Source organism: Tenrec ecaudatus, chromosome 1 (genome assembly GCF_050624435.1).
Source record: "Tenrec ecaudatus isolate mTenEca1 chromosome 1, mTenEca1.hap1, whole genome shotgun sequence".
Lineage (NCBI taxonomy): Eukaryota > Metazoa > Chordata > Mammalia > Afrosoricida > Tenrecidae > Tenrec > Tenrec ecaudatus.
The window spans coordinates 193,254,315-193,281,301 of record NC_134530.1 but is presented as its reverse complement, the minus strand read 5'-3'; the positions used below and the strand labels follow the sequence as shown (position 1 = coordinate 193,281,301).

General features: G+C 46.7%; 1 protein-coding gene and 1 pseudogene across 3 annotated transcripts in view; one reads left to right on the top strand and one right to left on the bottom strand.

Annotated features, from left to right (window-relative positions):
• Positions 1–4,352, top strand: part of LOC142439196 (small ribosomal subunit protein RACK1-like) — a 61,354-nt pseudogene extending 57,002 nt beyond the window's left edge.
• LOC142422662 (protein FAM163A-like) overlaps positions 1–4,386 on the bottom strand; it is an 89,714-nt gene extending 85,328 nt beyond the window's left edge. For 2 of the 3 annotated variants that reach the window (XM_075527983.1, XM_075527980.1), the window contains exon 1: positions 3,944–4,386. The gene's annotated coding sequence lies outside the window, so the exon portion shown is untranslated. Of the gene's footprint in view, positions 1–3,805; positions 3,899–3,943 lie in introns of those variants that run through there. The other variant, XM_075527988.1, reaches the window with a different exon arrangement.
• Between the last annotated feature and the right edge of the window lie 22,601 nt (positions 4,387–26,987).

Sequence of the window (26,987 nt, the reverse complement as noted above, 5' to 3'; positions counted from 1 at the left end):
CACAAGATTTCTAAAAAACAAAATAGCTAATGTGCTCCCATAGTTCAAAAGTATCAATGCATAAACGGTTTTAAAGGGGCACTTTCCCAAAAGGCAGCAAACGCAGCGCAAACAAATACCTTGACATTCTCCCCCTTCTCCTCCTTTATAACACAAACTCTCGTATATTAAACACGCTTATACCCCCGCCCCACCTTAACCATAGACCTTGGGAATCATTCTGTCACCAGTTACAGAGTAAGAGGCCCCATTCTTTTCAATGGCTGACCAGCAGTCAACAACAAGGAGGTGCCATGAGACATTTAACTGGTGCTCCTTTTGATGAACATATTGGCTGCCTTTCCTGTCTACAACTGTGCATATATCTAAGTAAAACTGGGAGTGCCATTGAGATAATTCTGAGTTTAAAAGCCTTTACAGAGTTTTTGAGAGTGTAAGTCTTTATGAGAGCGGACAGCATCTTTCTCTTGTGGAGAGGCTGGCGATTTTGAACCACTGACCTTGCATTCAGAAGCCCAATGCATAACTCACAGCCACTCCCCACCCCCCAGGGCTGTGGTCTTGCTGGGCCAGATGGCATGGAGATTTCTAATTTTGTTAGATGTGGGCAAAGTACCCTTCAAAGAAGTTGTCCCAGTTTACTCTGTGAGCCACCAGTGGTGTGTCGAAGCCCTGCAAGTGTGGTGGCTACTCTACTGGGATGAGACCTTCAAGTTCGGCAGTTTGAAACCACCAGCTGCTCCACGGGACAGAGGGCTTTCTACCCTCATAAACAATTACAGGCTTGGAAAGTCACAGGGACAGTTCTACCCTGTCTTATAGTGTAGCCAAGAGTCAGTATTGACTCAATGGCCTTAGGAGCAGTTTATCAGTCTCTGATGTTCACTACTCAGAGGGTAAATAATTACTCCATAGCAGTGTGGACTTTGTATGAATGAGACCCCTGAGCCTCGTGGGAATGAAAACATCCAATTTTATAAGTTTTATCCAGAATAACAGAGTCATAACACCTCTTGTGATCTACAAATAGAGCCTTTTATTTTCCGTGGCGGGAGATCTTCAGCCATCTAGAGTGTCTGTCCTTAATGGGGGAGGATGCCCTGGGAAGGAGCTAAAGAAACCGGGCCGAGCACAGCGCTCACTCGCTTTCCTTACATCACAGTACAGTAGTAAGGGTGTTGCAAGGCCTTGTGCCTGGCACATAGACCATGCCGAATACCTGGGAGGAGCCGTCCTTTGTGTGAATACTGGTCAGGCCCAGTTGCTAAACCTCAGAGCACTTCTCACAATCGGCAGAATCTAGACTGGCCCAGCCAAGGCCATTCTGTTCAATGGCCACACAGAGGGTTCCCAGCTCCTCTTTGGATTCAGATTCACCCCCGCCTCTTTCCCAAATCAGCAGGGTTTATGACTAAGAGCCCAGCCTCTGGGTGAGGGGCGGGCAGTTCCTGCACCAGGCTCTCAGCCTGCCAGATGATGTCTGTTGTCAGATCAACTGCACTCCCTGGACAAAGCAGCCCTCGTTTCTAATTACAGATGGGCAAGTGAGAGACAAAACAGAGATCCTGGGGCAGAACAAGAAGGACTCTCTCTCATCAGCACCAGCGCCCATCTTACCTTGCCTTTCCAGGGTATTATTTCTGACGAGACCCCGGAACAGCAAGTCTGGTCCTACAGAAATGCAGTGATGTAGGGGTTCTCTCTGGGCCGTGACCCCCTTCCTTTCAAAAGACCGCAGAGGCCGGTCCTGTTTCACCTCATCCCCCAGACTGGTGGAAATGATAGCCATTCTTCTGCTGGGAGTCAAGAATTAAGGCAGGGCTTCGGCTGCTTTTCCTAAAACTGCAGCTGACCCGAAGGAGGCACACAGTCCATTGCTTCTCTGACGCCAACACAACACTCTACTCCTAGAAAACGGCTTGGGTCCTCACAGGTCCAAGAGCTGGAGCCTCTGCAGACAGGTCTTAGTTATACTGTTCTCAGAGAACTTCCCTGTATCATTCCTTCCCTTAGGAGTCCTGGTGGTGTAGATGGTTTCACGTTAGGCTAACCACAAGGTCATAAGTTGGAAACTACCAGCCGCTCCACAGGAGAAAGATGAAATGTTTACTCCCATAGAGAGCTACAATCTTGGAAACCCACAGGGGCAATTCTACTCTGCCTTATGGGGCCTCTATGACTCAGCATCCACTCAATGGTGGTGGGGTTTCTTCCCTTTGGCCTGCCTCTGTTAGTTTGAGGGAAAGGGCAGAACCTTCATGTCTCTTACTGCCAGTTAACTTCATTCTGAAAACCCAACCGAGCCCACTGTCCTCCATCCAGGTGGCCCCGCAGGCCTTCCTTGGCTGTAAACAGTTACTAGGCAGACAACCTCCTCTTTCCCCCCAAATAGTAGCTGGTGGTTTTGATCCTCCGACTTTGCAGTCCAACACTTAACCCACGAAGTCATCATTTACCATCTTTAGTGCGGACAGGGGCCTATCTGCTTTTTCTTCCAGAAGATACCAGAGTGTAGGGAAGCTCAGTCAAAGTGAACACATGTGGTCTGAAAACCCATCATCAGATGCCACCCCACTCCCCTCATGTATCTGCTTGTCCCTCACACTCACTCCACGTCTAAAACGTGGTCCTGGCTGATGATCTTTTGCATAAGCTTCAGCATCTCTCTGAGATCCAACTGCACACACTTCCACCGGCCCCGGGCCAAGTGCCAGTTCTATAGCCATGCTTCAGAAACAGCCCCCCCCCCCACCCCCTGCCTTTGAGAACCCTGTCCCAACAGGGATCCTCCAGCCAGGGCAAGAAAGGGCCTGGGGCAGGGGAGAGGACAGTAGCAAGGGCCTTTCCTGAGTGTGGGGTTCAGAATGACAGCAACCTCCCCATAGAGAAAAGCCCATTTTCTTGCTGGAAAGGAAACTTCCAGGACTCCCGGGGTGTCTTAGCGCTGCACACAGGGAGATAGGTAGCCCAAGGCGCTGACTGCAGATCTCCACTCCTACCCCAACTGTCTGCCTTCAAAGCCCCAGAGAACAAAGAAGTCATCTCTTATGGCAATCTCCCGGAACAAACCCTGAGCCCACCTCCCTCCCGCCCCCCATCCCTGGCAGACTGGGGCCGCGAGCGCTTAAGGCTGAGCACCCCAGCTTGCCGGCCCGCCCTCGGCTCCCTCTGCGTGGGTCAAACCCTCCTCCCGGCTCCGCTGAGCCCCGCGCCCAGGGCGCGTCACACAGGTCCCTCCGACGTCGGGACGGGACGTGGGCTCTGGGGTCGCAGGAGGAAGCGGGCCAGGTCTCTCCGGCCCACGGGCAGGTGGCCGGGCCGAGTTGTGGTCCGGGACCCGCGGGCGGAGGCCCCTCCCCCCCCCCCCCCCCCCCCCCCGTCCCGTAAGGCAGAGCTCGCGTCTCCCTCGGGCCCCGGGGATTTTGCAAAACTTCAAAGCCGGCCCCGCGGGCCGGGCCGGGTCGGACCGGGCCGGGCCAGGCCGAGCCGAGGCGGCCCGAGCCGCTGCGCGCTCCGACGAAGTGAGACTCTGACCGACGGCGGCGGTGGAGCGGCCCCACGACGCCCACGCGCCGGCCCCGGCCCCGGCTCCACTCCCACCCGGCGGACGGCGGACAGCGGCTCCGGCCCGCCGCCTCTCTGCCCCGGTGGCCGCGCCCGGGTGGGGCTGGAGCCCGCGGCCGGCGGCAGGGAGGCCGGGCTGAGGCGAGCGGCGGTGGCCTGACCCTGCGGGCCAGGGAGCCCCCGGTGCCCGGGTGGCCGGGGCCGGCCCGGGCGGGGGGAGGCGGTCCCGGGCCGCGCTTACCCGGCGTGGAGGCGCCCTCTGAAGTCCGTGCGCGCCGGGCCGGCCACATGCCGAGCTCGACCCCGCGCTGGGCGCCGCCCCTCCCGGCTCTCCTCTCCCTCCCGGCAGCCCCGACTCCCGAGCGCCCTGCCCCGTTACCGCGGCGGAGCGGCGGCGACTCCCGCGTCGGGCGCCGGGGCTGGGCCGCGTCCTCCGCTCCGCTCCGCTCCCCTCGGCCGCGCTGCCCACACTGGCCCCGCGCGCGCAGCCGGCCGCTCGTCGCCCCTCCGGGTGCCCGGCGCCGGGGCCCGAGCCGCGCGAGCTGATTGGCGCTGGCCGGACGCCGGGGCGAATCCCGCGCCCAAGAGGGGACGGGGCGCCGGGGATCTCCCGAAGAGCCTCCGCTCCGCTCCTCCGCCTTCTGGCCGGCTCCGGAGACGGCTGGCAGGAGCGCGCCCCGCCGGAGTCTCCCGAGAATGAGAGGCTTGCCGCTTGGGGGACCCGCGGGTGTCGCTCGCTGCCCACTGGCAATCGACTGCCTGCCGATGCTCCCGGGAGGCTCCTTTAGTTCCCCGTTTGCTCACCCACGGGGCCCGGAAAGTCCAGGGACACCGGGGTTGCCTTGTTATGGAGGGGTCCCCTCCGTGGGGAGGGGCAGGAAGGGAGACCATGTGTCCTGGGGGCTGAGAAGGCGGGAGCTGGCCTCCTTCCTCCACCCCCAGCCGACTGGAGGAAGTGTTAATGGTGCGCTATCTCGATTTCTTGTCTCAAAAGACGCTCTTTTAATGTTTTAAAACTCAACCCGGGGTGATGGCGGTGGTGGTGTGTGTATGTGTGTGTGTGTTGTTCACACCACATCGCCCCTCCCTCCTCACATCAGTTCTGTAGTTCATCTGTGGAAGAACTAGATGGAAGAACGTGGTCACATGCAGAACTCTCCAAAGCATCTCAGTGCAGCTCTTTTGGACCGTTCTTTTTCCTGACCCCGATGCTGCTGTTTCTCTCAGCTGGACTGGAGGCAGGCGAGCAGAGAGGGATGGAGCCACTGCCGGATAACGCTCAAGGACAGAACCAAGGGTCCCGCCCACACCACAGAGACGTCCCCCTTCTCACCACGTTATTGCTGGAGGTTTCCAGGAAAACGCTGTGATTGTTGTTGGGTGCCATGGTGTTGGTTCTGACCCACAGCAAACCCACAGCACAGCGAAGGGAACACTGCCTGGTCCTGTGCCATCCTCACGATTGTGCCGATGTACGAGCCCACTGTTGCAGCCACTGTGTCAATCGATCTCAATGGTCTCTCTCTCTCTCTCTCTCTCTCTCTCTCTCTCTCTCTCTCTCTCTCTCTCTCTCTCTCTCTCTCTCGATCGCTCGCTAACCCTCCACTTCACCAAGCATGATGTCTTTTTCCAAGGACTGGTCTCTCTCATAACATGCTCAAAGTCCATGAGCTGAAGTCTCCCCATCTTAGCTTCTAAGGAGCCTTGTGGTTGTACTTCTTCCAGGACAGACTTGTTTGTTGTTCTGTTGTTTTGTGGTACTTTCAATATTCCTTACCAAGAGCACAATTGTAATGCATCAATTCCTCTGTGGTTTTCCTTACTCACTGTTCAACTTTTCTTTTCTTTTAAAAAAATCGTTTTATTAGGGGCTCATACAACTCTTATCACAATCCATACAAATATCATTTGTGTCAAGCACATTTATACATTTGTTGCCCTCATCATTCTCAAAATACTTGCTCTCCACTTAAGCCCCTGGCATCAGCTCCTCATTTCTCCTTCCTCGCCCTCTCCCTCCTCGTTCCCCCCTTCCTCATGAACCCTTGATAACTTATAAATTATTATTTTGTCATATCTTATACTTTCACATGCATGTGAGGCAACTGAAAATACTATGGCTTGGGTCAGCCACACCTTAGTCTTCAAGGTGACATGCTTGCTCTTCAAAATTTTAAAGAGGTCTTGTGCAGCAGATTCGCCCAATGGAATATGTCATTTGGTTTCTGGACTGCTGCTTCCAGGAGCATTGATCATGGATCTGAGCCAAGTGAAATCCTGACAACTTCCATCTTTCTCCACGTATCATAATGTTGTTATTGGTCCAGTTGGGGGGACTTTTGTCTTCTTGACATTGAGTTGCAATCCATTCTGAAGGCTGTCGTCCTTGATCTTCATCAGCAAGTGTTTCACGTCCTCTTCAATTTCAGCAAACAAGGCTGCGGCATCCGCATTTCTCAGATTGCTAATGAGTCTTCCTCCAATCCTGATGCTCAATTCTTCATATAGTCCAGCTTCTCACATGATTGGCTCAGCATACAGGGTGAGTAAGTATGGTGAATATACAACCGTGATAAACACCTTTTCTGATTTTCAACCATTAAATATCCCCGTGTTCAAATGACTACCTCTTGGTTCATGTACAAGTTCTACATGAACATAATGAAGTGTTCTGGAATTCCCCTTCTTCTCCTTGCCATCCATAGTTTGTTATGATCTACCTAGTTAAATGCCTTTCTTTACATTGTCACTAAAACACAAACAACTGTGGCAGTTTGGGTTGTCTAGAGAAACAAAACAGTGACACTCATATCTGTATAGGGAAGAACTTTATGTCAGGAAGTCAGTTCATATCAAGAAAGCATCACGGCCCAGTCCAACTCAAGGCCATAAGTCTGACGCTAACTGGGACCCTCTTCTGACTCATGTAGCCTCAGGCTGATGGTGCTGAAAGGTGACACAGGAAATGGAGATCATAGGTCAGTGGATGCCGAGTCTTGTGGATCCAAGGATGGTGGAATTATGACAGGGCACAGATGACAGCTCCTAGGTTGGCTTCCTGGGTCAGTGGCCCACATGTGGCCACCCTTGGAGGCAGACACAGAGTTCCAGCAAGCAGAGAGGGTGAAGGGTCAGAAGGAGCGGAGAAGTTCTCAATGTCTCTCATAAAAGGGCCACACATTCCAGGAGGCCATCATCAGGCTGTGAAGTGATTGACAGGTTGGGCTTCAGCCCTCCACATGTGCAAATTGACATAAAATCTAACGGACACGACATCCTTCTGATATCCTTTGTTTTCAATCAAGAGTCATCTGATGTCAGCAATGCTATCCCTTGTGTCATGTCCTCTTCTGAATCCAGTTTGAGTTTCAGGCAGCTCCTTGTCAATGAATTGCTACACAGTTGTTTAATTGTCTTCAGCAAAAATTTACTTGCATATGATATTAATGATACTTTTTCAATAACGGAGGTTGGCTGAATGAATCCAAGGCTGGCAGTCTACGGATGGCCCTTGCGATTGGCAGGTGGTATAATAGATTGACGAACCAGATAGAGGATCCAGATCCAGCAGGTGAAGGAGCGCGAGAGAGCTCCATTCGGCTCAGGATCTCTGTAGTACAAGAGGCCACACCCCCAAGGAGATGTCACCAGGCTACCACCTGTTTGAGAGGTTGGCCTCCACCTCTACCTGCTCCCAGGTACATTGAGTTGACAAAATCTAACCATCACACTACCCTTTCAGATGGTTGAATGTCGACAGTTCTTTTTGGTTCAGTGACTCTGTGTATTCCTTCCATATTCTTTTGATACTTCCTTTATTATTAAAAATTGCCCATAGTTAATCTGAGGACTCATGTGGGAAAATACATGGTGTCTGGGAAAGCAGAAGACAGTTGTACCAAGACTGTTGAACTGTTGGTAGGTGGACAATCATGGTCTTGCTACATCAATGCCCTGTATGTTGTATTAAGATATGCATTATTTCAGCAAACCTGTGATGGACAGTCTCAGTGATTGTTATTGTAAATTTCCCTGAGAATTAACCCCATTGTGTATAAACAGTGTCCAGCTATGAAATGACTGATTCTGTACAACTGAATAATTCAGGTACTGTGATATGGAGGTAGTTTACATTGACCTAATATTCCTTTCTCCCCAGGGTTTATGTTAGACAGGGTTCTCTTGAGAAACAAAACCAGGGAACTAATACTTATTTACATATATATTTAGATAGCTAGATAGATAGGTAACATAAGAAATAAACAGCTAAAAAAGCAGTACAAATGGCTCAGTGCAACTCACTTCTGGGAGACAGCTCATACACTGGCAGTCCTTCAAGTCTTGAGGGCTGCCTGGTAGTCCTCTGTAGAGCAATTCAAGCTATCTGGCCACAGGCACAAACAGCAAAGCAGGTCACCAACAGTCAACCAAATGACAGGGTCTGACAGTCCCCAGCTCGAGAGATGTATATTCCAGTAGTGTGGCGAAGCAGGTCTTGAAGGAACCTCAAATTACAGTGACAGTCCTTGGGTTAGGTGTCCCATGGGTGGTGTAGCTTGCAAATTGAGGCACAGAACAAGCAAGGCAGCCGCACACTGGTCTTACGATCAAAGAGCAAGAGACAAGAAAGGTGAGGCTCGCTGAGCCATTCATCTCTCTGCCCTTCAATTAATCCCACATGTCTTCATTGGTCACATTGGCACAATAAACTTTAATTATCTCAGGGTTATAAAAAAATTAGTTCCAGGGGCTAATCAAAGACAATATTAATGGAAGATCGTTATGTCCCAGGGGGATGATTGATAAGGCTCTCTACCATAAATTAGCATGGAGGTTTTGAAAAGGAGCCAAAAAGATAAAAAACTAACAATAACAAAACATAAACCCAGGAATGGGTTTTGGACTCGCACTAAATCCCAACTCCAACTTAAGAACAATTAGTTCTTACATCGTGGCCCTGCTCAGCACCCACCCTCAAAAAGGGGATGTAGAAGATGCTGGGGCTATAGGACAATGTGGCGAAGGAGGTAGATGGTGCCCGGCTAGCAGATAAAGTAGCATCTGGGGTCTTAAAGGCTTGTCTCCAAAGAAGCCTTTAAGTGAGATGTCAACTAAGTCCACCATCATCAGTCACCAAAGGACTGTAAATCATATAATCCAAAGCTGAAGGAGGGATTAGTATCAGAGCCTAAACTGTGAGATTCTGGTTTGCAGAAGGCTAGGGATAACGGTGGGAGCCCAAGACACATTTGTGAGATCTACACAGGAAAAAAGCCTCCAGTGACTTCCCTCTATACACAATTGAGGCATGGGAGGAAAGTGGTTACTAAACAGAGTGCACTGGAGAGATGAGTCGAGAAGATCAAAGAGATAAACCTGACTTGGACAATGAAAACTTTGCCAGTTGATCACTCCTCTGATGCATGCTGGACCTGACCTGGTTTTCAACATTTCCGGATTTTCGTTTATTCATACTGGGATTTGTCTCAGAGCTGTTATGTCATGGGGGTCACCCTCTTGAAGTTGTGCTATATGCTACTGTTTTTTGGTGTATGAAACCCAGGATTGATGAACCTATAGGGACAGTAAGTAGAATAAGGGTTTTGGGTTGGGGGTACAGTGGTGGTGATGGGGGCCGGCTATAAAAGGGAGACATAAGTCAAGAAAAAGAATGCTTGGAAACGGACAGTGGTAGCAATTGTACAATTCTGTGTGACGTGATTGAACTGTGGAATGATATGATATATGTATTAACTTGCTGTTAGTAATACATTTTTTAAAAGGGGGAAGAAAACCCCAAATCAAACTTACTGCCATCAAGGCAATAATCTTTTGTTGCCATAGAGTTCTTCAATATTGTTCCTCCGGGCTTGAATATTTTCTTCAGTTCTTTCAGCTGGAGATATGCTAAGTGTACGCTTCCCTGCTGGTTTTTTAAATCTGGGTCTTTGCACATTTCCTTGTCATACTTTACTTTGTCTTCTCGAGCTGCCCTTTGACATTTTATATTCAGCTCTTTAGCGTCATCATTTTTTAGCTACCCTACGGTCAAGAGCAAGTCTCAGAGTCTTTTGTCGCATTCGCTTTGATCTTTTCTTTCCTTCCTGTCATTTTAACGACCTTTTGCTTTCTTCATGTCTGTTTTTTCTGTCACCCCACAGCTCATCAGGTCTTCTGTCATTAGTGTTCAATGTGTCAAATCTGATCCTGCAATATTTTCAAAATCCAGGTAGGATATATTTTCACTCCTGTGGAATTATTTTGATTTTCTTCAAGTTCAAGATTAAATTTACATGTGAGAAATTGATGGTCTGTTCCACAGTTGGCCTTGGTCTCTTTTTGGCTGCTAATATTGAGTTTTTACATAACCATTTCCTGTAGATATAGCTAATTTGATTCCATTTTACAGTCACCGTTTATGTTGTTAAAAACAAGTATTTGCAAGTCACTGATCACCTGATATTCTATCATATGATTTCCAGCCTCGCTTCTAGCATTAAGGCTGTATTTTCCTTCCTCCTTGTTTCCAACTTTTTAATTCCAATCAGTAACAATAATCAATGCATCTTGATTGCATGTTTGATCGAGTTCAGACTGAAGTACTTGACAGAATTTTTTAATTTCTTCATCACTAGCTTTAGTGTTTGGTGTGTAAATTTGAACAATAGTTGAATTAACTGCGCTTCCTTGTAGACATACGAGTATGAGTATTATCCTACCACAGAGAGCATTGTACTTTAAGATTGATCTTGGAATGTCCTTTTTGATGACCAATGTGACACCATTCCTCTTGAATTTGTCGTTCCGGACATCATCAAGTACATGATTGTTCAACTCCAAATGGGCAGCACCAGTCCATTTCAGCCCACGAATGCATGTGATATTGATATTTATGCTTTCTATTTCATTTTGATGACTTCCAAGTTTCCTAGATTCACACTACATACAGTCTACATTCGGATTTATCAGTTTGTCATACTGTGGTGGCGCATGTGTTGCTGTGATTCTGGAAGCTATGTCACTGGTCTTTAAATTCCAGCTGGGTCTCCCAGGGTAAATAGATTTTGGTGGAGATTCTAGAATAGGAACAGACCATGAAGAAGGAACAGGCTATCCATGCTGAGGGATTAGCCACCGAAATGCTTATAAATACCAGTTGAACATTGTTAGGTAGAGAGCTGGAAGAAGATCCGGGTCAGTTATGAAGGCACTCCAACTATGACTGCGGAAGACATTCCTCCTCCACGTAGAATCAACCTTATGGATGTGGATGGAGTAAAGCTTTGGAGACCTTCTTTTTTAAAAAAGCAACAACAACATTTTATTGGGGGCTTGTACAACTCTTTTCACAATCCATCCATCCATCCATTGTATCAAGCACATTTGTACATTTGTTACCTTCATCATTCTCAAAACATTGGCTTTCTACTTGAGCCCTTGGAATCAGCTCCTCATTCCCCCCCCCGTTCCCCCTCTCTCACAAACTCTTGATAATTTATAAATTATTATTATTTTGTTATGTCTTACACTGTCTGACATCTCCCTTCACCCACTTTCCTGTTGTCCATCCCCGAGACAGGGGGTTATATGAAGATCCTTGTGCTAGGTTCCCACTTTCTACCCCACCTTCCCTCCACCCTCCTGGTATCACCACTCTCACCACTGATCCTGAGGGGTTCACCCCTCATTTGTGTTGAGGGAGCACAACTCACAATGAGAATAAACAGCTCTAAACATACATTGACAATTTGTATCTGGAATGTCCAAAGTATGAATCTAGGAAATTGAAAGTCCTTAAAAATGAGAGTTCACGAAAATTGATATCCTGACTTGAGGAGCTCATCTTTTAAACTATATCTACAATGTTCTGCTGAAATTTGCGTTTGTCAGGGTATCTGACTACATGTATTGCTAAGAGAAAGACAACAGACTGAAATAGGTACATTGGTATGATTCCAAGTGTACAGCACTCTGCAAAAGGCAAAACGGTAGATACAGTAAAAGGATTAGTGGCTTCCAAGAGTTTATTCATGGAGTGGCGTGAGGATGAACAGGTGAAGCACAGACCATGCTAAGGGCAGGAAAGTATTCTGCATGACATTGTAATGGTGAATCTAGGACCCACTGCCATAGGGTTGATTCCAACTCACAGAGACCCTATCTAGGTTCCAAGGCTGTACATCCATATGGAAGCAGAGAGCCTCCTCTTCCCCCCACGGAGAGGCTAATGGGCTTGTATCACTGAGCTGAGGTTGCCAGTCCAGCTAATAGTACCACCAGGGTCTTCAGAGGGCAGGTAGGAAGTGCATAGGAACTCATACATTCTGATAAATATTGCTGTAAACTTAAAACTGTCCTATAAAACAAAGAGTTTTATTGGTCTCTTCCCATCAGAAGCAGAGCAGACTTAAGAAACCCAAAGACACATGAAATAATTAGTTCAAAGTACTAAAGAGCCACGCCAACCTCATCCTCCATGACCCCGAGACTAGAAGAACTCGGTGCGTGCAGAGCAACCTTGTGCACAAAACAGAGACACGGGCTGGGCCGGCGCTGGTCTCACGGTCATTCTTGTGTTTCAGCTGCTTGTGCAGCCGCTGTGTCCGTCCAGCTTGTCAAAGCGCTTCCTCTGTTTTGCTGCCCCTCCACTTTACGGAGCACGCTGTCTTTTCTCAGGGACTGGTCTCTCCTGACAACATGTCCTAAGTATGTGAGACAGTCTCACCGTCCTTGCCTCTAGGCAGCATTCTGGCTGTACATTCTCCAAAACATGGGGCCGGAGGAAACCAGCCTCCCACAACCAAAGAGTCAGAAGGTGCAAATGTATAGCGATAAGATATAAAGATTATAGTAAAATCATAGAGAATACGATAAGAGAGAGAATAAAATAAAGGAATTAGACACATTTTATGATAGCATGCTCACCTCAGCTCCTCTTGAACTAGGAGATGTGAGAGCGAGCCTTTACTCTCTTAGGATATTTATGGATAGCCCAAGACATGCGTATTCAGTAGTTATGTGGCATTTACATGAAGGTCCCTGAGTTCACAGGTGAGGAAACCTAATGCCTGTATTGTAGGAAGGCACAACGTGTGTGTGTGTATGTGTGTGTGTGCGCGCGTGTGTGTGTTTGGGTGTCACGCTGGAAGAGAGAAAAGGATAGTGTCTGTTTCCATAGGGAGATAGCATCAACCATGTGCTCGCTTTAAGGCAGCATGGCTGTTAAAGGGAGAATCTGTGGGAAAGATTTTTAAAGCAGGAAACTGTACCTGGACTTTACGTCTAACTTACCAAAGTGGAGGCTTTCCTACCGTGGACAGGCAGCTTTCCAGAGTCCCTCTGTCATCAGTTAGGGAACATAGTCCTCGTCGTATTCCCCCCAGTGTGAGTTTCCCACACCAGGGTGCTTTCAATAGTCTTTGCCAGCCCCTTACTTCAAATGCATCAATTCTTAGTCAGTCTTTCATGCTCATTGTCCAACTTCCACATACGTATAAGGCCATAGAAAATGCCATGACTTGGGTTATACCTTTTTCCTCAAAGTAATATCCTTGATTTTCAACACTTTAAAGAGGTCTTGTGCAGCACATCTTTTAAAATCATTTTATTGGGGCTCATACAACTCTTATCACAATCCACACATACATCAATTGTGTAAAGCATACATACATTCGTTGCCCTCGTCATTCTCAAAATTTGCTTTCTGCTTGGGTTCCTAGAATCAGCTCCTCATTTTCCTTTCCCCCCTCCCCCTCCCCCCACTGTTCCGCCCTACCTCATGAACCCTTAATAATTTATAAATTATTGTTTTATCTTATCTTACACTGCCTAGCGTCTCCCTTCACCCACTTTCTTATGCAGCAAATTTACCCAACGCAGTGAGGAGTTTGACCGCTTGGCTGCTGCTTCCATGAGCTTTGATTGTGAACCCACGCAAGATAAAATCCTTGACAGTGTCAATAATTTCTCTATCACAGTTCACCTGTTGGTCCAGTTGTGAGGACGTTGGTCTTCTTTACATAGTGTTGTAATCCACACTGAAAGCTGCAATCCTTGATGTTCATCAGCGAGTGCCTAGAATCCTCCTCACTTTCAGCAAGCAAGTTTGTGTCATCTGCATATAATAATGCTTCCATCAATCCATGCTGTATTCTTTTTCATATAATAAAGGTCCTCTGATTAATAGATCTTATTCATGTCTTATTCTGATGTAAATAAGTATGGTGAGACGATACAACCCGGATGTACACCTTACCTGACTTGAAAGCATGCAGTCTTCCCTTAAAACCCTTTAAACCTATTTAGGTGTAAATTTAACAGTCTGTGCAGGATTTTTATATTGAAAACTATCAAATCCTGATGAAAGAAACCAAAGATGTGAATAATTGAAAAGCATATAAGGTGTTCATGGAATATAAAAGTCAACATTGTAATCATGACAATTCTCTCCAAACTGATATACAGGTTTGATGGCATTGTTACTAAAATTGTGGTTATGCATTGGGCTACCAACAGCAAGGTCAGTAGTTTGAAACCACCTGTCACTCACTCCCCAAGAGAAAGACGGGCTTTCTACTTCCGTAAAGTGTTACATTTCAGAAACCCCTAAAGGTAGTTCTGTCCCGTTCTACAGAGTTGCTGTGAGCCAGCATTGACTCAACAGCAGTGAGTGATTTATTTCTTGTGTGTGTGTGTGTTTACTGAAACTCCAGCAAGGGTTTTGTAGATAACAAAAATATTAGTCTACACACTTAATTCTAGCCCCAATCCAAGAACTGTTAGTTCTTATGACATGGCCTGCTTGATGCGCATTCTTATGAAGTGAACATCTGCTACACAATACACATGTCCCTACATTTATTTGGCCACTGCCCCCTTCAAAAGGTTATGCAGCACTTTCCTCGCGATTAAAAACTTTTGACTAGAGCCCAAAATACAGGATACATTATAGGTATCTGCTTTTGAAGTGCCTCCCTCTCGGATCATTCCAGCACCCCCAGGATACAATATCATTCACTTTGGGTAGCACTGCATCACAACATTGATAACTCTCAAAGATGTTATGCTGAGTGAAATGTCAATCACTACCGGACTGATATGAGTTCACTCATAGGACATGAGAAAAACAAGGAAAACTATGGAAAGTAATAGTCATTAGAGGTTGTTGCAGGCAGGAGGAGGGAGGGTGGAAGGCAAGAAGCCCTGGTGGCATAGTGGTTAAGAGTAGGGCTGTAATCATCCAGGTCAGCAGTTTGAAACCACTAGCTGCTCTCTAGAAATACTGCACACTCTACTCCCATTAACAGCTACAGTTTCAGAGACTCACAGGGCAACTCTACCCCCATGCGATAGGCTTGCTGGGAGTCAGCTTCAACTCGATGGCAGTGAGTTTCTTTTTAAGGAGTGTGTGTGTGTGTGTGTGTGTGTGTGTGTGTGTGATGGGAACATTGGCATTGACTGAAGGTAACTGTGGTGACATAAATTCCTTTCGGTGGCTTTTGGCCTGGGTCCTCTGGGAAAACAGCTGGAAAGTTTCCCCTCCTCAAACCCTATTTTCTACCCTAAAGGTTTGAATCAGCTTTGTATCTCTGGGCGTGGTGTATACTCCCTTTTATATACAGATGAATTCTATTTGCTAATATTTTCTAAAGAATTTTGTGTCCATAACTCCGTTGTTTTCTTTTCTTATGCTATCTTTATACTATATGGTTTTGAATCAAAGTAATACTCATTTCATAAAATTAATTGGGAAGCGCTGAGCCTTTCCAAAGTTCTAGGAGAGACAGTGTAGAACTGGGACTACTTTAAACAGTCAACTGCCCCGAGAGTGCAGCTCCTAAGCCGAAGCACAGGTCGTTTAACAAGATCCTTCCTTTGATGAGCCAGGGATGCCAACTTTTTATTATTATTAATCCTTTTATTGGGAGACTCTTACAAATCTTAGAACATTCCATCATTCAATTGTATTACACACACTTGTACATGTATTACCATCGGCATTTCTGAGGTAGTTAGTTTATTGTGCCAACCTGGCCGATAAACACATTATGGTACCTTGGGAGTGGGATACTGGAGAAACAAATCATAAGATGGAGAGTAGATGTTTGTGTCACCTCTCCATCATGGTAGTGTTTCTTCTTTGTCTAGCCAGAGGTCAGATAAAGCCACAATTTACTCAGTTGTTTTCTGGGGAAAATATGAGAAGTGTGAAAATAGAAAGTTTGTAAGCCCACTTGCTTTCAGCCATTAAAATGTGATCTTTAGATGGGTTTAAGCTATGCCTACAAAGAAATCTGTGAAAACATATGCCCATCCCTTGCTTTGGAGTACTCAGGAAGTACTGTCAGAAGCTAGAAAAAAATCTGGAACCATGAAGAAAACTCCTCTCTGGGGCGGAATGTTAAGGGGAGCCTGTGAGCAGGCTGAAATGCTTGCAAGGTGACCACCTGGATCTACTTGTTGAGTGGAAGTGGGAGAAATGCAGCAATAAAGAGACCGATTGAGTTTGGCCACTGACACCAGTGGACTTGGTTTACAGGGGGAAAAAAGGAGAAGACGAGTGGGTTGACCGGTCTAAAGTTCATGACCTAGCACTAGGGGGCTAGGCTTGTTGAGTACTGGTGAGAGCCCATGGTCTAAAGGCAAGGCGACCAATGGGCACCCTGTGGAGGCTGAGTGAGGCAACCCACATTGAGTTGGCCAGAACCCAACCAGATGGAGATTTTTGAGCCTGTGAACTAGTGCATATTGTTGCTAATTTTATGAATGACCTGTCCAGATTTGACTTTGCTTATGGATTCAGACTTCACAAGGTTCCAACTGGAATGAAGACTCTTCATGTTGAAAAATATGATTGTTTTCTCAGAGAACTGGGTTGACGTAAGTGGGCAGGATACAAATTGGATACTAAAAATTGGGGGAATAAAGGCATGAAGTGGTTGGCTTACAAACTTTCATAGGTGGGGGAACATATTCACAGGATTATAGGGTTAAGGTGTAGGTGTTACTTGCAATCGTGAAGCTAAAGAATTATGTATACAGGTGGCAGGTTGGCAAGGGGTGGATTGATGTAGTTAGTTTATTGTGCCAATCTGGCTGATAAACATATGGGTTAGTTGAAGGGCGGAGGGATAAAATGGCTTGGTGAACCTCGCCTTTCTAGTTCTCGGGTCTCTTGCTTTGTGATGGTCGGACCAGGATGCAACTGCCTTAGCCAGTTCCCTGCTTCAGCTGGCAAAGCTCACTTCCTGCAAGACATCCCTGAGGAGAAGCCACATGGACCTGCCCCAATGCAGCCCTGGGTGCTGGAGCAGCCATATGCAGACCCCTGCCAGCGCTGAGATGCTTACACATTCACTGACTCAGCTTTCCTCCTGCAGTTGGCATCATTGCATCTGTTTTGTGAGATGTAGGAGGACTTTGGGGATTGGTGTCAGACATATGGGCTAATATTGGACTTGTGGGCTTAGGCAGCACGGGGTTGGGATGTTTTCTTTATGTGCACTTAACCTTTATATAAAATGCTCTCTCACATATGAGTTTCTGTGGCTTTGTTTCTCTAAAGTACCCTATCTAACACAATTTCCAGAACATTTTTCTTTCTACTTGACTCTTGGTATCAGCTCCTCTTTTCCTCCTTCCTCCTCCCCTCCCCCTCCTAATCCTTGATTAATTATATATTATTGTTTTTTCACATTTTACACCATCCGTTGTCTCCCTTCACCCACATTTCTGTTATTCCGCCCCGGGGGTGGGGCTATATCCAACCTTGTGATTGGTTCTCCCTTTTTCCCCCTCCACCCTGTTCCCTCCCCTCACGATAACCCTATTCCCACTATTTGTTCCTGAGGGGTTTATCTGTCCTGGATTCTATGCGTCGAGAGCTCTTATCTGTACCGATGTGCATTCTCCGGTCTAGCTGGATTTATAAGGTAGAACTTAGTCATGATAGTCCTGGGCTGGGGGGAGTGTGTGTGTGTGTGTATAAGCATTCAGGAACTAAAGGCATGATGTGTGTTTCATTGGTGCTATACTGCACCCTGTATGAATTGTCCCTTCCTTCTATCCCTTCTGTGTGTGTTTGTGGGGTGGGGGGGATGTCCAATTGTCTACAGATAGGCTTTGGTTCTCCACTTCAACCCCCTTTGTTCACATCAATATAATTTTTGGTTTTGGATCTTTTGATATCTGATACCTGTGGACACCTCATAATCACACAGGCTGATGTGCTTCTTCGATGTGGGCTTATATGGTTCCCTGCTTGTTTAACTTCAATCCTTTAAGACCCCAGATGCTATATCTTTTGATAGCCAGGCACCATCTACTTTCTTCACATTTGCTTATATACTCATTTTGTCTTCAGCGATTGTGTCAGGCAGGTGAGCGTCACAGAATGCCAGGTTATTAGAACAAAGTGTTCTTGTGTTTAGGAAGGCCTTGAATAGAGGCCCAAAGTCCATCTACTTTCTTAATACTTAACATATAAATATATATACATTGACCTCTATCCATATCACTATAAATTAATATATTTACATATATACAGGTCTATAGCTATACCTCTATGAATAGCTTTTGCCTCCTATTTCTTTCCTCTATTCCTTTCACCTTCCTCCTGTGCCACTATCATGCTCACCTCCATTCAGGTCTCAGTAATTCCTCTCGGATACATTACACTTGATCAAACCCCACCAGGCATTCTATGCCCTCCTCGCCATCTATTGTAGATTCCCTGGTCCCTGAGTTTGTTGACTGCCCACTCCCACTCCCCAACCCCTCCTCTCCCATGCCCCCATGGAACCACCCATCTGTTGTTTTCTCCTTGGGATTGTTTGTCCTGCCTATCTTATATAGATAGACATAGGGAGAAAGGAGGGGGGGTGGGAAAGCAAATAAATAGTTCCAGGTCTGTCTGCTGACCTTTATGAATGCTTTCCAATTGGGTCTGATGAGGTGCCAAGCCCTGTCCCCCAAGTCAGAAGTTTATTTTTGGATTCCTCAGGGACTTGGTTACCTTTGCTCCCCTTGCTGCCCTGTTGCACATCCTTCCCATTACACCCCTCTGTGCACGGGTCAGACCGGGCCCACTTTCTGCACAGTGTCTCCTGTGCAGTTCTCCATAGCACTATGGGTCAGTGAGGGAACATCATGTCTCCTAGTGGGGCCAGCCCTACATTCCTCTCTGTGCACTGGCTGCTCTGAGCAGGGATGCCATCCAGGGGCTTGGTGGGCCATGATGAGGTTCTCTCTCTCTCTTTCCCTCGTAGTTTGCGCCTGTGTGTTCTGGACAGACCCACCACTCTCCCTGGCTTTATCTTCAGTGGTGTCCTCTGTGTTACATTCTTCTGGGAGCGGGTGGTGGTGGTCAACATAGCCTGCCGAGGGCCTGGCCCGTGTCCTCTCTGTTAGTTCGCTGCTCCATGCTATGTTGCCGTCAAGGCTTGGTGCTCCAGCATGAGGTCAGGTCCCTCTCTCCCTTTCCTGTGGAGACATAAACAATAACCTGTTCTCCCACCACCCTTGTCTTTCTTTTCTTTTTTTCTCTCTTTCCCCCTCCTGTTTAGTTGGCTGCCATATGCATCCCCTGCCAAAGTGCCTGGGCCTTGACCCGGGTGGCTGCACTCAGTAGCTTCCCTCGGTGCCCATTGTACTTTGGAGCTTCCCTCGGTGGGCGCGTGTTGTACTTGATGGACTCCACTTTTTGATCTCTAACCAGGATTATCAAAGGTCTTCGGGGTTCTTTCCTCTCTTGGGTCTTAAAACTAGTAATTCGATATGGTCACGTTAGCTCTTTGATGCTTTAAAGGAGAGTTTTAACATAACTTACCCAAATTTTCAGTTTAGCGTGGCATTCAGGGATTTGATCGATTCCGTTCTCTCTCGCTCTGAGAAGCAGACGTTCTGAAGCTGTGTGTTGGTGGGCGTTGCTGTTGTATGGGCTTTTCACCTGGGACGATTCATTTTGGGTTAAAATGGACTTTTTGCTAACAGATCTATAGAGCTCTATCAAAAGACAAACTGTACACATCCCTTGCGCTCCTGTGTGCATTCAAGCAGAGTAAGTTGTTGAAGGTAATGTTCTTCTCCCGTTCACTCTCATGACAGAATTGAAGGACTCTCCCGTAAAGGGTGGCACCACTTAAAGGAGTGAGAAGACAGAACTCAACATCACGGTACCCTCTTGGCCAAGAGAAGCCGCCCACGTATGGACCGCGGTGCTCGACACCATGGACACGGGGATGGACTGTGACAAGAGCGGTAAGAGCCCCAATAAACTGATTTTAAAAAGAGAGGGAAGCAGCCCATCTTTCGTCATCTGAAGGATCCATTTCTTCTGACAAGCCAGTCTTGACGTCATCACTGAAGCTGGAGGGAGTTTTTCCTTCTTCCTGGAACACAAGATCTTCCGGCGGAAGCTTCCTGAGATACAAAAAGAGGCGTTCTTTTCATGTCCTCTGCGGGCCACCTCTGCGATCTGGCTCTCGAGCCATGTAGGACATGAGATCTGGGCTTTAGGCTTGCTTTCTGAAGCCGTCACGGACTGGATTAATCACAGATGTAAGATGTTCTCTAGGGAGGGCCCGTGATACAGCCTAGCTCAGTGTTACCGGTCCACAACTGTGTATCCAAAATCGGGAAATTGAAAAACTCTCCGAGAATCAAGTTTTAGAAAGATCTTTGAGTAGCCAACCCGAGCTGCCCCGAGCATAGGTGTTGGCAAAACTCGAGCCAGAGCGGGGCTATTTAGGGTTTGTTTAATTCTCTCACTTGGTATTTGATTCTTATGCATTTTGCTGCAAAACCATTACTGTGTCCAATTATCAAGTGCTGCCCTAGATACCGAGGGTGTTAGCTCACGGGCACGAATGACACCAGATTCCTTTCTAAAACAAGGAAGAAGAAAATAATAGCCATTCTCCAAGAGACCGGGGGCGGGCGGCGGGCGGTGGGTGGGGGTAGGGCAGAGGGGGCCTGTGGTTTCTAACTCACGAGACAAAAGGGTCAAGGTGGAAGAGAGGAAGCATGGACATGGAGCTGAGGTAGAAGACTCGCGCCCTGTAAGATCACTCATCTGCGTCCACCTCCCCGTGAATCTTCATCTGAGTTCCTAAGCTAACTGAGCTTTTTCGGTCAGTGGGAGCGAGTAAAGCAGGTTGGCGGTGTGCCCATGCGGACGTGGGTGAGGACAGAAGGAGCATGCGCGAATGCATAAGCTCAGAGGCCCCGTACCACCGAAAAGACGAGTTCCCAGAACTCTCAGAGGATGCGGGGAGGTGGGGGCAATGAGGGAGGAGCTGCTGCCAGATTCCCTTCTCTCCCAAGACTGGGGAATTTGGACTCTGGTAACGTGTTACCAATCATCCACAGGGGCAGCTACTTAAGTGAAGATCTGATTTTCATCTATATTTAAGTTTATTTAACGTTAAGTTTCCCCTGAAATGTCTGTCCTTTCACGTTCTCACTAGGAGGATTCCATAGTGTCTCGTCCCTTGAGACAAAAGTCTTGTATTTAATGTATAGCCGCTTCTCGGAAATAGGGATTTTTTTATGCTACTTGTAGTTCAAATAATCATACCGCAAAAACAGATAGCACAGTTCAGTGCTTATGAACGTGAACCTCGTCACGAGACAAGCTCGGTCTGAACCCTTTCCCAACCACAGTGCCCTTAGGAAGAGACCGAACCTTTCTTAGCCTTCCTTCCTCGTCTGCAAAATGGGGCACAAACACCCTGACTTCTTTGTTGTTAGCTGCTACCGAACTAGCCCCAGACCCCCGAGACCGCATGCATAAAAGTCTGACCATCTCCGGTGTCACTCCCACGGTAGGTCGCAGCATGTATTGTGATCGGTGAGTTTCTGGTCGCTTCTCAGTGGTACATCAATAGCCCTGCTCATCATGGTCTGGAAGCCCCTCTGAAGTGTTTGGCATCATCTCACTGCCATGGGTTCGATTCCGGCTTCTCTGACCCTGTAGGAATTGTAGAACTGCCCTCATGGGTTTCTGAGACTGTAGCTCTATGGAAACAGAAAGCCTCATCTTTCTCCCTAAGAGCAGCTGATGGTTTTGAACTGCTGCCCTTGTGGTTAACAGTCCAGTGCATAACCCACAATGTTAGCAACTCACAAATCCCTACTGACGGATGGGTAGTAGTGATGCGTGCGATGCATTGGCTGAGAATCAACCTGGGTCGCCTGAGTGGAAGGTGAGACCTCTCCACTGAGCCCCCGCTGACCCGCTCCTGCCTCTTATGGTGGCACACACGGAGCATGCCTGCATCAGTTCCTTCAGTTTGTTCGTATTGTCCTCTGGCCATTTTCAACTTATGTGACCCCAAGCACGCAGAGTAGAATGACCCCACGGGGTTTCCAAGGGTGTGACCTTCCAGAAACAGTTGCTTGTTTTGGCTTTGGACATACCTCTAAGGGAATGTGAATCATCACCCCTTTGGCTAGTAGTGGAACATCTAATCATTTGTGCCACCCAGAGACTACTTAAGCACAGTATGTGTGCAATAAACAAGCTTTAAAAATCTTTAGTGTCTCCTTGGGCACCTGAATCCCCACAGTGTGTGCTGCTTCATGTTGACGTGACTAGCCAAGGATCTGTTTTCAATTTTCACCCAGAGATGGTCTTTCTGAGCAGACTCTGCCCACCCCCTCTTTCACCTGTCCTCGTGAGCAGGACTGATGTGTGAGGTGAAACAGCAGTTTACAGAACGAGCAGTTGCTCTTTTGATCGAATGTTGTCAGTCACTTCTCTCCAGAGGGCATAAATATTCATCAGAGAACAATGTGCTGGACATTATTGTACACTGGGGGAAATTAAGCAAACTGGGGGAAAACATGAGTGACTCTTCGAAGACAGGGCTCACACCCAAACAGTGCCTCCCAAGACTGGAGAGTTCCGGGGCATACATGTGTGGTAGTTACATAATTTCATGTCAACTTGAAGATATGTAAAAGTGTAGGGGTCGTATTCAACCTGTCAATCAGTTCACAGCCTGATGGTGCCTCCTTGTGGGCGTGGCCTTTTCATAAGGAGGGTCCTGGGAACCTCCCCTTCTCTCTCTGCCTTCACCTTCCTGCTGGCTGACCCTGACTGCTGCCAGAGCCCGGGGAGGGTGTGTGTGTGTGTGTGTTACCACTGCCGTTGGATCCACATGACCTTGTGGCTCTTCCTGCCTCTGCATCATTCATGTGACTGCATGAGTCTGAAGAGGGACTTATGGGCTATTATCTGTTATCAGAATTATGGACTTGAGTGGGACTGGGCTGGGATGTTTTCTCGATACATCATTACTTCTTGATATAAAGCGCTCTCTTATACACATGAGTGTAACTGGATTTGTTTCTCTAGTCAACCTGGCCTAAAACACAGTGTTTCCTTATAAAGCAAAGTTGGCATCTAATTTCCGTTTTGGGATAGGTCACCAGAAAAGATTTAAGAATGAATCAGTTCTTGAACAAAAAGGCACAAAAGAGCTATGGGGTAATTCAGTCAGTGAGGGAAGAGCAATTCCTGTTTTAGATTTGTAACTCCTATAAGAAGTTCCTGTAATGGCTGTAAACTTAAAGGAGAATCTTTGTTTGTTTTTTTAAACCTATGGTATTGTGAATTAAGTGGAAGTTGACATTTCAGAAAATCACTTTTGTATTCAACAACCTAGACTACTTATAAAATCTCCCAATAGCTTCCTGTGCTTTCCACTTTGGTTTCTCTTCTCCTCAGCTAGAATATTCTCTCCCCTTTCACTCAGGGTAACACCTGTCTATGCTCTACCCTACTGCTCCCCCTTCTCTTCCTCCCCCCCACCGCCGACCACCATAAAAGTCTGTTTCTTTGAGCATGAGAAAATCTTTATCTTGATTTTTTCTCTTATAATAATCACTTCATATAATATTTGTCCTGCTGTGGTTGACTAACACCACTCAACATGATATCCTCCAAATCCATCCATGCCCCGGGTATTTCACAGTTCATTGCTATTCATTAGAGATGCATGGTACTTATTGTGTACATGTACCAACAGTTCTCTATCGATTCTTACACTAAAAGGCACTTAGGCAAAGGGATCAGTTATCAGGCATCAAGGAACAAAAAAATCATACCATTGTGTGCTCAACTCCCCCATACGATTGCTAAAGACAAATGGGTCCATAAGCAAATGTGGTGAAGAAAGTTGATGGTGCCTGGCTATCAAAAGATATAGCACTGGGGTCTTAAAGGCTTGAAGGTAAACAAGCGGCCATCTAGCTCAGAAGCAACAAAGCCCACATGGAAGAAGCACACCAGCCTGTGCGATCACGAGGTGTCATAGGGATTAAGTATCAGGCATCATCGGAACAAAAAATCATATCATTGCGAATGAGGGGTGTGTGTGTGTGGAGTGGAGACCCAAAGCCCATTTGTAGGCCACTGGACATCCCCTTACAGAAGGATCTCCGGGAGGAGATGAGCCAGTCAGGGTGCAGTGTAGCAATAAGGAAACATACAACTTTCCTCTAGTTCCTAAATGCTTCCTCTCCCCCCCCCCACTGCCCCCGACTATCATGATCCCAATTCTACCTTACAAATCTGGCTAGACCAGAGATTGTACACTGGTACAGATAGGAACTGGAAGCACAGGGAGTCCAGGGCAGATGATCCTTTCTGGACCAGTGGTGTGAGTGGCAATACTGGGAGGGTGAAGGGAGGGTGGGTTGGAAAGGGGGAACAGATTGCAAGGATCTACATGTGACCTCCTCCCTAGGGGACGGACAACAGAAAAGTAGGTGAAGGGAGATGTCTGACAGGGCAAGATATGACAAAATAATAATTTGTAAATTATCAAGGGTTCATGACGGAGTGGGGAGCGGGGTGGGAGGGGAAAATGAGCTGATGCCAGGGGCTTGGGTGGAGAGCGGATGTTTTGAGAATGATAAGGGCAGTGAATGTACAAATGTGTTTTACCCAATTGATGTATGTATGGATTGTAATAAGAGTTGTATGAGTCCTAATAAAATGAATTTTTTTAAAGGCACCTCGGTTGTTTCCATCGTCTTGCGATTGGGAACAGTGCATTGATGGACATGGTCATAAGCAGCTGTGAGCATGTTATGGCTCTTCCTTCTTTAGGGAACACATCACGTAAAGGATGCTTAGCTCATGTGGCATTTCTACTCCCAGTTGTTGGAGGAAGTTCCGTGTTGCTCAGTTTTATAGTCCCACCAGCAGTGTATGAGGATTCCAGCCTCCAATGGAGAATCTTTTCCAGAAGAATTAGTTGATTTTGTTTAGATCTCTAATCACCTGAAACATGGACAACGCTTCTATTTGTCAGCATAATTCTGTACTTAACACGTCTCAAACATAGGACCTTCTTAAGGTCTTTGACAACTGGGACGATGAGACCATTCCATACATGGGGATACCGTGTGTGTAATTTACTAAGGCCGTGCAAAATGACTTACAGAGGAACTCTGTTGTTAACACTAGGGTCTGTTTGCCATTTGAAAAATGTAATGATACTCGTACTCTGAAAAAGAAGTTACCGTAGATACTCCTGTAGAAGCCAAGGTTTCAGCATTTTTTTTTAATTTCTCAAAGAGAAGACTTTATTTAACTACCACTTGCAGGTACTTTTCACAGGCCAGGCCCCATCCTAAGGTCTCTGAAAACAGTGCTATCCAATGCATGCTACATGCTACACGTCAGAGTCTCCGGTCCAGCAACTTAAACCCACTGCCACCGAGTCAATGCCAACTCATGGTGACCCTATAGGACAGGGTAGAACTGCCCTGTGGGTTTTCTAGGCTGTAACTCTTTTTTTTAAATCATTTTATTGGGGGCTCATACAACTCATCACAATCCATACATACATCCATTGTGTCAAGCACATTTGTACATTTGTTGCCAACATTGTTTTCAAAGCATTTTCTTTCTACTTGAGCCCTTGGTATCAGCTCCTTAGTTTTTCCCTTCCCTGTCTTCTCCTCCCTCCCTCATGAACCCTTGATAATTTATAAATTATTATTATTTTGTCATGTCTTACACTGTCTGATGTCTCCCTTTACCCCCTTGTCTGTTGTCCATCTCCCTGGGAGGGGGTTATAGGTAGGCCATTGTGATTGGTTTCCCCTTTCTCCCCCGACCTTCCCTTTACCCTCCTGGTATGGCTACTCTCAATATTGGTCCCGGGGAGTTTATCTGTCCTGTATTCCCTGTTTTTTTCAGCTCTTATCTATACCCATGTACATGCTCTGGTGTAGCCAGATTTGTAAGGTAGAATTAGGGTCATGAGAATGGGGGAAGGAAGCATTAAAGAACCAGAGGAAAGCTGTATGTTTCATCGGTTCTATACTGCACCCTGACTAGCCTGTCTTCACCCCACAACCCTTCTGTAAGGGGATGTCCAATCTCTTACAGATTAACTTTGGGCCTCCACTCCGCGCTCCTCCCCTCATTCACATTATGATTTTTTGCTCTGGGTCTTCGATGCCTGATACCCAATTCCATGACACCTCATGATCACACAGGTTGGTGTACTTCTTCCATGTGGGCTTTTTTGTTTCTCAGTTAGATGGCCACTTGTTCATCTTCAAGCTTTTAAGACCCCACATGCTATATTTTTTGGTAGCCAGGCACCATCAGCTTTCTTCACCACATTTGCTTATGCACCTGCTTTTCCTTCAGTGATCTTGTCAAAAAGGTGAGCATCATGGAATGCCAGATTATTAGAACAAAGTGTTCTTTCATTTCGGAAGTACTTGAGTGGAGGCCCAATGTCCATCTGCTTCCTTAATACTAAACCTATAAATATATGTACATAGAACTATTTCCCCATTGTCATATATAAATATATTTACATATGTACATGCCTGTATTTAGATATCTATAACTGCCCTTTGCCTCCTAGTTCTTTCCTCTATTTCCTTTTACTTTCCTCTTGTCCCACTATCATGTTCAGCTTTCATTTGGGTTTCAGTAATTCCTCTTGGTTACATTGCCCTTTATCAAGCCCTACCAGATCTCCTATACCCTCCTCACCAATGATTTTCAGTCACTTGTTTTCCCTTGTCCCTGGGTTTGTTAACACCCACTTCCTTTCCCCTGCCTCCCCATCTCCCATGTCCCAGAACTGTTGTCCTGTTGTTCACTCTTCGGCTTGTTTATCCCACCGATCCCATCCAGATAGCAATATGCAGGGACAACAATAAGCACAAGCACAAGACTGAGCACAACAAAGCAACAACAGAAAATAAAACAATAGCTACAACACCAACTACAAAGGCAACACCAAAAAAAGGAAAACCTGTAAATAGTTCAAGGTCTATTTGTTGTCCTTTACGAGTGTTTTCCAGTAGCATCTGATGGGGCAGCACGTCCTGGCCCCACAGTCTATTTTTGGTGTTCCCTGGGGACTTCATTACTCTACTCCCCTTGC